The sequence below is a fragment of the Eleginops maclovinus genome, chromosome 19 (assembly GCF_036324505.1).
Source record: "Eleginops maclovinus isolate JMC-PN-2008 ecotype Puerto Natales chromosome 19, JC_Emac_rtc_rv5, whole genome shotgun sequence".
Classification (NCBI taxonomy): Eukaryota; Metazoa; Chordata; class Actinopteri; order Perciformes; family Eleginopidae; genus Eleginops; species Eleginops maclovinus.
The window spans coordinates 11359685-11372158 of NC_086367.1; the positions used below are offsets into that span (position 1 = coordinate 11359685).

Genomic DNA, 12474 nt, shown 5'->3' on the forward strand with positions numbered 1-12474 from the left:
GGAAGTCTACTACGCCTACACACAAAGACTGTTATGCAACTCATGGGCGAATACAGAGTGAGAGAAGGAGCTTTCCACCAAAGAAACTGTTGAGCACGCCACGACTCTCACCACTATTATGGTATCAATTCCTTTTAACCACAAGCTGCCTTTGATGAATATTGGCGGATGACCAGCACGGATCTTCCCTGTGTTTTGAGTTGACTGTTAGCGCCAGACTTTAATCATGTCTCTGCATAATTGAGTTGACACAACATAGTTTACATAACATACAAAATCACTGATTAAAACTACACACGTCTTAACATGCAATATTATGAGAGGATTGGTGTTATTCCCTCATGGAAACACTTTTGGGAGAATATATTTTTCACCTGAACAAAGTACTAAAAACCGGCCTACACTTGGTCACGATGTGTCATAATAAGTTAGTTGCAAGAAGCTGAGATGTATGGTAGTAAGTGAAAAAGTAGTGAGGCACCAGGAGCATGTGTGTGAATCCAACCGAGCATTTGTTGAGCTTCTTTCTGATGTTGATGCCCCGCTGCGCTGTGGTGTCTGGCAGACGAGCGTACAGTGATCACACCTCACACTCACATGCTCATTGTGTGCTACCCACTGCTAGCTGCCACTCACATACCACCTTATGATTTAAAAGTATCTTTGTAGTGACGGCCCAGCACCACTGAGTTCCTGACCTTTGACCTGCTCAAGCTATCCTCTGTATATTGATATCTCCCACTGAGTGAGTGAAGGAAGAAGCGGAGCTAAGTGCAGACCAGCGGGATTCCGGAGAGAGTCTATGCTTCCAGACTACCGCGTACACAGATTCATTGTAATTATTTACTTTTGTTAGCGAACACCTTTTTATAGCGCAATAAATGTTGGTTGTTTTCCAGTTAGTCAGCTATGTACAATGTTTGGTGCAAAAATAGATGGATGTAAAGTTCTTGCCGTAAATATCGGGCATCTCATGTAGCTGGAATGTTCCTCACCATTTAGTTCAAGTGATTTCCTCAAATCCAGAAAAAAATAATTGATGGCAATCCAGGAAAAAAGAGCAAGGAGAACATAACATGTCACTTCAAATTATTTCCTTTTTCCTGAAATATGATGAGCTTATTACTGCCTACCGTGAAGGAACAGCAGGTTAGTGGTTGTGTGGTTAAGGAATGTTGTTGATAGTTATTGATTATCGCCTTTAATGGGGCAACAGATTCTCTAGCTCTTCCTCATTTGCTATTTTTCATTATCTCTCAATTAGACGCTTTAGTTGATCAGAAATCCAATTTTTTTTTTCAGACATGAGGCAGACTGATTATAATACCTTGCCTCTCACTATTTGTGTATATCAGTAGGTTTTTTGTAACCAGGAGACATGATGTCTTCTTTTTACGCTTATGACTGGTAGTTAAATGTGCTACATTTCACAGGAATTTGCACTCTGTCCTCATCAGGTTAGTTTAAAATTGCAAGTTTATGGCCTTGTAAATCAGGCCTTGCTGTCTGGTAACACTACTAAACTTTCTGCGGCCTTAACATGACCACATAACCTCCTCACTTAAGTGAACCTTATACCTGCAGACTGCTCTCTAATGAGACATCAACAGCTATTTATCTCTTCCTAAGCTAATGGCTTAATAAACCCTGAAAATAATAAAACACATGCCAGGTTGGGAAGCGGATGTCTCTCTCCCTCTACACCAAACAGCCTTCAAGCCTCACTTTAAGACCTCTCTAAACTCCCTTTAGCTAAACTATGTGGCTTACCAACATTATTTATCTATTTGGAAGAGTCTCTTATAGCTCTCACACTCAACAACAAATTCCCCCTGGAGAAAGGAGAGGGCTTCTGTGTGGTATTTCTCTCCACGGGTGATCAAGGGGTGGCTCTTGATCACAGGATTAAACTGGAGACTGGGGACATGTGTAATGAATTCAAGGCCCTCAGATGCTGGATCTTGAGGATATTTTGTAAATCCAGAAGCTCAGTGTTCTTCCAGAACCAAAGCGCCAAAATAAAGCAGCCTCAGACCACCACCACCAAGACAAACAGCCAAGTACAGTCAGCTCAGGCACATCACTGCACATTCTTGCCATAACTTACTCTCAACATCAACACCACAATGACTTACAGGGCTTTCAAATATGGAATCAACATCAACTCAGCATGTGCACTGTGCAGATTGAATGGCAACAGTAAATCTGAGGTAAACATGATAGCGCCCAATCTGAAATGGGGTTTGTTTTTATACTTGCACAAAGTGTGTGAGGGATATACTGAACCCATTTTCTCCTTAAAAAAAACAAAAAATAGATAAGAGTGCTTTTGATGAAAGCAAGTTATTATTTCTGGGGATATGAGATGCAGGCCTAGTGGGTCAATCTAACATTATAAATAAAGTCTGAGAATCTATCTGCTCTGATAAAGTTTTGATGTGATTTGATTTAAATACTGAAAGCAATGATTCACAACCAGTACTCCGGGGTTAAATTCTGCAGTACTTGGTAAAAACCTTAAGTTGAGCATGTAATTAACCTTACTGATTTAAAATCTGATTGAAATTATGGAGACACTTATAATTTGATGTAACAATATATTGTGACTGTAAGTACTATAAAAGTAGTTAGCGAGGACAGATGTCTGTTAGCTAAAAGTACTAAAGAGTACCAAAAAGTAAGCAATGAATAAACCGTTCAACTAATTTGATAAAGGAAAATGGGTTTAAAGGCTTGGATAAACAGTTTAATTGACGAAATAGTCAGCTCAAAGTATTGGTCAAGTAATCAAAGTAGTTAGCGGTAAGATAAGTAATGGATTGGTTGCTAAATAGCTAAAAGAAGAAGGATGAATGGCTGAAATAGAGAGCTAAAAAAATGAACAATGTACATGATGGTTTGAGAGTTAAAGTAGATGTAAGCTTGAAGTAATAAATAAAGTTCAACTTTTTTCACTCCAAGTGGTTTTCCAAATTTGACAAAAGCAATCTAATCATTGACTGTTCCATTGTATGAAGAAAAAAAAATGTAATTACAACATCCATTATTATAAAATCAATGATGATGTCAAACTACCTCTAGTAATTTCCACGGAACACATTTGGAAAATATTAGGAGATATGGATGAAGGATTCCTGCACTGATTTGACAGGACTGTAGAGCTACATCAGACAAAGAAGCCAGTATTTTAGAATGACTCAACCTTCAGCTCACAAATATAATACAGTGTATGATTATTTACAGATGGAAAAGTTTCCATGCAGTTCTGACCACAAGGCCATGAACAAGCAACACAAAAATAGAGCTCACAAGCATCAGTAGTGCTTCTGCAGGCATCCATCCTGATGAGTAACGCTGCAATTTATCAGGGAGATATGAGCAGAGGATCATCAGCATGCATCATTCTTAGAGAAGGTTTATCCGGTATTTTTTTGTCCCCTCATTTTAAGTCATCAATCTTCTGCACATAGCAGAAGAATGTCGGGACACACAGGTCAGTTTGTTCTGCTACAGACAGGTTTTTCCTTAAAGGCTAAAGCATGCCAATCTGAGACTCCTCTCAGTCTGCAGGAAGTGCTAGTGTTGTGCCAGGAGGCAGAGATTCAACTCATTAGCTTTGAGAATGAACACTTGAGGGGCCTTGGGAGCCGAGCGATAACAGGGGTATGCTACCATATTGGCTGCTGTTGGCAGGCAGAGCTGGGTCATGTCACTCGGTTCAAGAAGTCTGTGTTTGGGTCTGTTAGGTCCCAAAACAATTGTCCCTCAGCAGCCTGCTTAGTGTTGGGAGGCTAAATTTGCTTGGCTTGCTCAGTCGATACTATAATGTGGGACCTGATCCCAGTGACTGACTAGGAAGAATGCCTTGCTATGGTGGAATGAGCAAGACGTTGCAATGTGGCAACTTTGTCTTGTTGTAGGCTTCATTATCAAATCGCTGTCCCAATATCATCCCTATTAGTGGTCACACCTAACCTATTGTGGAAGCTGAAGCCAGTCACCCCTGTCCTCACAGTCAGGCCACAAAGATCCAACTCATTTAACTACTGCACATTCTCTTAGTTCTCCGTCAAGCCTGGTTGGTTTAGACAATTGCCGTGCAGAGTTGTCTTCTCTCACAAACTGGCACTGCTAAGCAAATGCCGTCCCAGAATGCAGCATGCTATCGAGAACAATGCCAGGCTCATTATGCATATCCTGTGTCCTAAATGTTGCGCTTGCCAGGCAGTCTGTCTGCTTTTACTTTAGTTACTGTAATGTTCTCACACTGGGCTCCAAATAAGAGTGAAGCCTGTCATTGTTGGAACAATATAATGTTCTTGCTCTTCCTTGTCCACCTTCAGATCTGCATCACTGTATGCCGAGGCTTTGTTGAGGTGAATAGCCTACCTTGTTTGTTTCAGGTACAAAGCCATCACTCTATCAGCACTTGAGATCTGAGCTCTAACAAAGGAAAGGTCCGTGGGTGGTTTACATGTCCAATGTTTTACAGAAATGTTCACACAAGAACTGATTTTGTACTCAAAACTTTAAACTCTTACCACATTAAAAATATCACAAAAGAAAGCCTCAGGACTCTTTGAGTGTTCGAGGCACGCATAAAGGCCGTACATCACACTGCCCACATATGGAAATAAATAAAAGGATGGAAACCGCAAGCTTTTCAAACATTTTAAATACAGGTCTGCTGCTACTTTTTACATGACAATCCCACATTAACAATCCCAGCAGTGCCCAAAGGAAATCATCTAGCTCGGTAAGAGTGTTGTGACAAGGCCATAACCTGTCTCGACATAAGACGAGATTTCAACACCCTATTTCCCATGGGGAGTTGATGCAGGATCTCACTTTAGTAACTCAGTTGGTCTCCACAGGGCAACTAGGGCGGCGGTGATCACTAATGGATCTCTCAGCACTCAGCAAAAATACAGCATGTCAGAGCTACTTTTTTCCTGTTCACTTCAGGGATGTCCTGCATTTAAGACTGTCTCTATCACCTCTAACTCATGGAGGTTTGGAGGCTGGCAGTAAACACAGAAACACTCAGGGGTGCACTATGTGGCCCAGGTTTCGAAAGCCAAAAAGGGGTCAAGAACATAAGTGTGTGTGTGTGCTTGGTAAAAGGGGGATGCTTGTAATTGAGTATAGGGCAAAATAGAAAGAGATGACGGGTAGCATTGAAAGATGTCTCTGTCTTGAAAGCCACATTTCAGGCTGTAAAGGTAATCATCCCAGGGAGACGGTATCCAGTGTTGTTTTTGAAAGAGTGTAGTCTTATTAGACTGTCTTATGACCGTAAAGCGGTTTTCAATGTTTATGGAGAGTGAAATGAATGGGCAATGTAGATCCTCAGTGTACCTTGAAAAAAAATGTCTCTCTTCACCATCCTGTTGGTCTGGAACTGAGTGAATGGTTTGCTACAAAAACACAGATGTCTCAAATCGCAGAATAGAAAGTATTCAGAGAATCTGTGACAGAAGGTTTTGTCATTAGAGGACATTGATGTCCTTGGCCTGATGACATGCTACGATTGGACTCAGACAGACAGGTATGTCCTCCTGTCTAGACCTGTGAGGATACCTCATGTCTTTATACCTAGATCATCTACATATAACTGCCTTGGATTACTAGACTAGACTTAGTGACATACATGAGTTATAATGTAATTAAAAAGGATATTAAATGTTTTTATTGGTGCAAAAAAAAGGTGTGTGTGTGTGTGTGTGTGTGTGTGTGTGTGTGTGTGTGTGTGTGTGTGTGTGTGTGTGTGTGTGTGTGTGTGTGTGTGTGTGTGTGTGTGTGTGTGTGTGTGTGTGTGTGTGTGTGTGTGTGTGTGTGTGTGTGTGTGTGTGTGTGTGTGTGTGTGTGTGTGTGTGTGTGTGTGTGTGTGTGTGTGTGTGTGTGTGTGTGTGTGTGTGTGTGTGTGTGTGTGTGTGTGTGTCATGATTCACAAACCATTCATCCACTTTACTTTAAACTTGGACTTCTTCTTGCTTTGGACGAAAGGATGTGTATTGTTGAATTTGGTGCAATTTTGGGATGCCATCCAATATTAACCACAGCAGCAGTAGCGAGGCTTCAGGGCTCTGCTGACTTCATTAAACATTACGTCCACTGCGAAAAACTATACAGTGCCTGTTACCTGTTAATATTCTCAGCATGATAACGTTAGCATCCTGCTCAAAGCACAGCTGTGTCTAAATACAGCCTCGGAGAGCTGCTTGCATGGCTGCAGACCCTCAAAATGTAAATCTAAAATGACATAAGATTTACATTTTATCTGTGAATTTACAAAACACAAATGTTACCACATTTTGACAGCATTCTACATTCCCCTTAGGAGATAACAGAAGCAGGTGGTTGCAATGTTCTACCCTTTCATTGCAAAGAGTCAAGAAGGCTAACAAAAACATGTCCTGCAGTGTTTATTCTCCCTAACAATAAGTATGTTTGACCACCCATTAAATGGACCAAGGCATGTTTCTGGGCAGAGAGAAATAAGTCATCCCATGGCCAGGAATTGGTGTTGTGTGGCCACTGGCCGCCGGAGGAGCTTGTTTAAACAGACCCAGACTGAAAGACTTAATGAGCATGCTGACAGCAGTCATTCGAGATGTCTGTTGAGGCTGGGGTGCTGTGGCTGAGAGAGAGAGAGTCCTTCAGCTGCAGAGAGAAAGAGAGGGATGTTGTGGTCGCCGTCTCTTTATGTATGCTCCAGAGAAAAGAGCCACACAAGATTCTTTTTTTTAAATCTGACTTAAATATTTGTTCTCCCCCCAAACCTAAACCAACAGAATATAGGATATACAGTCCTATGGCAGCCTGCTGTGTTTTTCCTGCCACCTCAAACTGGCTCTGCAGTTTGCTCCAATGTCATCTCAATTAAACATTAGCATGTAGACACAGAACAGCTTGTGCTTAAACGTATGTTTGTGTTTTTGGAAGGTAGTGGTTGGCTTGGATTGCATCCTAAATATAATTGCACAAATATTTTCGGGTAACTTTGCTGATTTGATTGATTCCCAATACCCATGAGCTATTTACACATGCAAAACACGTGCTGGCATGCAGTGGATGTGCATATGTAGAGAAAAACGTATCTGGAAAGGTGGTGCCATTACATATAGCCACTTTAGAACATTTTGTTCGAGTAATCCCAAGAACTGAAAGCTTTCTATTTCCTAAAACTGAATGATGGGACTGTTGCAATCAAGAGTTGAAATTTTTACCTGATTTCAAAAAACATCTCTTTAATAGCGTAATGATGTCAGAAACTCTTCACCAGAGGTTTTGGGTCCCATATTGTCTGCGTAATTCCTTGCCCTCAGCCCTGTCATTCCCCAGGCTTTAGCCCTACAGAGGAGAGCTCATGAGCATGAAACCTCCTCTGGTCTTAAGGCCTCATTATCTGATAGAGACTTGGTCTGAATATACGTTTTGATCCCTTTAACTTGGACCATGCTAAAGGATCAAAATATCAAAATTGACATAGTCTGAGCTTGGTACTCTACTGTATAAACAGTCTCACTGTGTATAATTATAAAACCAAACGCTTTCCTTTTTGAAAATATTGTTTTCCTTCTAGGTCAGTATTAAAGCTACATGCCACTTACAGTATTCTTCATGGATAAATGCAAGTATGCTTTGTGCCAGTATGGTTATATTAAAAATCTGACTTAATGCACAAGACGCAACAGAGCAAATCAAAACAATAACTGGTGCAGATCACAAAAAGTGTTTGCAGACATACAGTACTGTCGGAATAAAATACAATTATTCAAATTATTTTGGCTACCTAGGGGAAGCACAGAAGCTCAACAATCAGATATTTTCACAATTAAAGTTTAGTCAATATTAGAAAAGGTTAATATGATAATCATAGTTTTCAAACCATAAAGAGCTGTTTGATGCTTCTGGAAATAAGACTGAATCAAACTGTCAAACCAAAACCATTAGCTGCTAAAAAGCTCTGTAGACCTGAAACCTTTTTCATTACACATACTAATATGATCCATTGTTACTATAAAACACATACTCATTAGAGCTGCTTTAATGCAAGTGACTGCACGGCTGCCTTCTGCATAACAGAAGAATAAGGCCAAACCATGATGGGGAAAAAAAAGATATACATTTGAGAAAGAGAGGAAAGCATGAGTCTGCAGAATAGAAGCAAGATCCTGTTGGTGATTTAAGGCTTCCCAGTCTCCACATCATGGCTACCCTCGGCATTCCAGCATCTAAAGGGACCAGATTAATCCTTTTGGACAAATCGTGGCTGTCCTTGCTGCTGTGGTTAGGGATACCTCCTTCAAAGGAAAGGCACACAAGTTATTGTTATCAAACTGTGTTTCCCTGCGCTCTATAAAATCTGTTTTTTTCAGCGAGTTTATGTCCCAGACTCAGCAATCTGCAGGAGTACGACCCCTGCTTTGGTAAAAATGCCTTCATATGAGAAGTTTTATGATATGATGTCTGTTTTCACTTCTAGGCATCTGCTTGGTGTGCAGAAAAAAATATGGGTTGATCTTTCAGCTGACTTTTAGCAAAAAGGATACATTATATCATGTGGGATGCACATGATGGATGACATAAGAAGAAAGCAACTACTTTAGAAAGTGTTACGCAGCTAGACTGAAGGAGCTTACTTTCCACAGACTACAAGAAGTTATGGTAGAAAGAAACATTCAGCAGTTCATCTTTTTCATCTAACACAGTCCTCTCATATCCCCTGAGTTCCTAATTTTCGCGTTGTTTGTCCCAACCTGAAACTGGCACGGGGTCAGTTACGGGTTAGCATTAAGGTGAGATATTCCTCTTGTGTTTGGTTTAGAACTTCCTGTCTCAGCTCTATGTGTCTACATAATTTGTCTTCCCTTTGGCATGTAAACTATCATAGACCGAGCCAGTTCTTGCTCTTTTCCCTTCTACAAATACCTATTCTTGTGAGAGAGAGCAAAATCTATAAAATGATGAATAAGTAGCCCCTAACAAAAAGCACAAATATACTAAACTTTTATTTTGACTTGGACTTTTTGCCTAGGAAAGCTTTCATTTGCATAATGTAGGATATGTAAAAATACATTTTGATATGCACGTCTGTTTTTAAGCATGTGCATATGTGACTTCTGACCTAACAAATTTGTGGGCTCATCAGTACACACACACACACCTGTCAATTATATAAGTGTGGAGTATCTTTCCAGTCATGGTTTGGATTGCAGTCATTTTCACGGCTGTGAGGGATCCAAACACCAGTCAGTCATTCATCCCTCTAGACGACTGATTCACTCCTCTGTGCTGTGTGACTCAAAGCGTTCTCTCCTGCCTCTTCATGTCCTCCCCTCACTCCCCCTGTCCTCTGTTGACTTAGCCTTGCCATTTGACCTCATGCCAACTTGGACATGCTCCCTCTGCTAATGGTCAGCTGTGGGCTTGTAACAGTTGTTCTACATAGCAACAGTCTGTGTACGTACACTTTTTGGGATACACATGCAAAAATGACAAACAGATGACTGGGGAAGTGAATTGCATTTTTCCAAACAAAGCGATTGGTTGCCCTTTTTTTACATATTGATTTCATATTCTGATTATGTTAAACCTCAAAAAGGCCCTACTTCAATTTGATACAGGCACGACACTGTCAGCTCTAAAGAATCAACACATGCATGTTGTTGCTTTTGGAAAGTGAAGAAGTGACTCTTTCATGAGGTGGCTGCTGAGAAAATTCCTTCAAATTGGTCCAACAATGAAAAAAAGTTGTGAGATCCAGCTGAAGTATCATAGAAAGACTGAGCTCAAGCTGGCAGATCTACTGTGGGGTGTTAAGGAGGACCAGATGATTGGGCGAAGGTGTTTTCAGTCGTGTGGTTTCCGATATTTTCTGAAAAAGGGAGCAGAGCTGCAGATGTCGAGGCTTGTTCTGCTGCCGTGAGATATTGTTTGCATTTGTTTAAATTCAGACTGTAGGTGATTATGCAAGATCGGCCCCATAGCTCTACCTTTGTCGGTTTATTTATTTACTGATCTCAGTGGACTTGCCACTGCAGCATATGATGGGGTGTGACATGATCCCCTGGACAGAACAGACCCAGGGTGAGAAAAGGTCAAAAATAAAAGACCTCAGAATCAACAGACCAAGAGATTTCTTTGAAAGTTTCCAATGAGACACTTTCTCACTTTATAAAGGACGCTATAAAAGATTTCCTGTTCCTCTCCTGGTGAGCTTTACACTTATTTATTCACCTTTTCACAAGAACTGTGCAAAATTATATGAAAGACTAGAATAAAAGCATTCACTGAAGTCCAATGAGAGAGAAAATGAGTCTGGCCAGTTGCAGAGCGGTGGTGTCATGAAGGCGTAGAAGCCAAACTCTACAGCTCACACAGGGAGGGGTTGCTCAGTCTCTGTATATGCCCTCAAGGATCAGAAAATCCCTTTAAACATTTATAACAGCCAACATCAGACTATAATGTGCAACGCTAGTTAACATCCAACAATAATATCTTGACTATCAGTAACTGTTGTTAATGGGGAGCTGAAGACAATCAACCATCCGCAGTGAAATAATTACACTTAAGTGATCGTTTGCGTTAATGGATCGGCCATTACAATTGAGGAAAATCCGCATTCACTCAGAGCCTGGCAGAACCCAGACATCATTAATAAGTAACTCAGGAAGAACTCTTTACACAGGGGCAGTAGTAAATATCTGCTCTGACTGAAACAAAAATCTGTGGATGGGAATGAAATAGCTTCTGGCATGAGGATAGGAACTTTAAAATCAAGGAATGGTGTCTTCCCTTGTAATACTAAGGCTGAAAACATCACTTTTAGCATTTGAGAGATAGTTTTATATTAATGGGACAAATGCTTTAAATAATACTTGGGAGTATCTAGCGGTTTGATAGTAATTAATGTAAGATTAAGCCCTGGTTTCCATCCCAATTATTTTTGTGAGGTAACATACCACAGAACATAGTTGCGTACTTTGTTGAAAGTACAACTGAATAGCAACTGAGTTATCTGTTTACACTGCAGTCCAACAAATTCACAAGTCTGCAGCTTCACCAAGCCAATAATTATTGCAACAGTGTTCTGATTTATGCCGCATTCGTCCACACAAAAGCCGACGGAGTGAGAGACCTGGTCATCCTGCCGAGAAGATGAAGACGAGCAGTCTGTAGCCTGCCAGATTTCCTCTAACTACAGTATACTTAGACAGAAAATGAAGCAAATTTCCACCGTTACGTTATTCACGAACATTTGACCACTGGACCATTCAAGCATGAATTCAGGATGTTGATGGTTGAGCTTTTTTTATTAAGAACTTCCCAGGGGAAAAATTCACATATAACTTTGCCTTATAAATAACAATACTATCTAGAAATAGGTAATTGCTTCCACTTGAATTAATGGCTATTTTTTTCTACACAGCTTTCAGTCATTAGTGACTACTTGCAATGAGAAGGAACGATCTGCTGAAGTAAACTGTGCCCAGTCATCCTAAAAGTTAATGTAGTGGATCAATGAGTGTCTTTGCTTCAGCCAACATGGCCCACTATTGAATTGACAAACAATGGTGCCCTGTGCTCTAATGCTAAAACATCTTCAGCGTGCCAAAGTCAACAAAGCTGGATTTTTTCTAATCTACTATTAATGCGTGATGAAGAGATTTTATCTCCCTCTCCAGAATGCAAAACACATTCAAGTCTTTCCACTGGCTTTTCTTTTTCTTAAAAAAAAAAAGAAGACGGATGAGGCGGAGCGAAAACTGCCCATGTAAAAAGTGGAGAAAGGGCCCTCAGGTAGATCCAACCGTACTCCAACTGAAAAACAAAACCAGTGAAAGGATGGAGAGAAACCTGCCTTTTTTCTGAGAATTCAGGCTGTATTTTCCACCTGGTTTAGTGGATAAAAGTCTAGCAGAAAGGGCTGTTAGGAGTGTGAGCTGTCAGTAAGCAGTGACAGATCCAGCACTCATCTCCAGTGCCATGCCTTCAAAGTGACTCCTCAAATAAGCATCATACGGCACAACACCTCCCTTTACAGAAAGAGGATGAGATGGAGCCAGACAGAGACTGGCCTGTCCTCTGAGCCAGAGGAATGGGAAAACTAAACACTTAATTTTAAACAGTGAATGATTGAATCCACTCATCCGTAATCAACAACCCTGACAAATATGCAGACCTCCCCATTGTTTTCATGATTCGTTTTTTTTTGTTCTACGCCGTCAAAGGAAAATGTACAAGTATTTACTATGAGCTCCAAAACCCCAAAATAAAGTTGACCTATCGCAGTTAAAAACACATCCTCCATTCCAAGACTTAGAACAGCAGTCTTGTAAACACAAGGCCCTGGCGGTGGCAATGTCGGCCAACCACTTCGGCCCAGACTGAAATATCACAACAACTGGTTTGATTCACGTTGTGACTGTACGATAGCTTGGCTTTAAATTTGGGGAGACATTTACATCC

General features: G+C 40.7%; 1 protein-coding gene across 2 annotated transcripts in view; it reads right to left on the reverse strand.

Moving 5' to 3' along the window:
- The window catches only part of LOC134881349 (KATNB1-like protein 1), a 49115-nt gene that overhangs the window by 17337 nt on the left and 19304 nt on the right, over positions 1 to 12474 (reverse strand). The gene's annotated exons all lie outside the window — the stretch shown is intronic.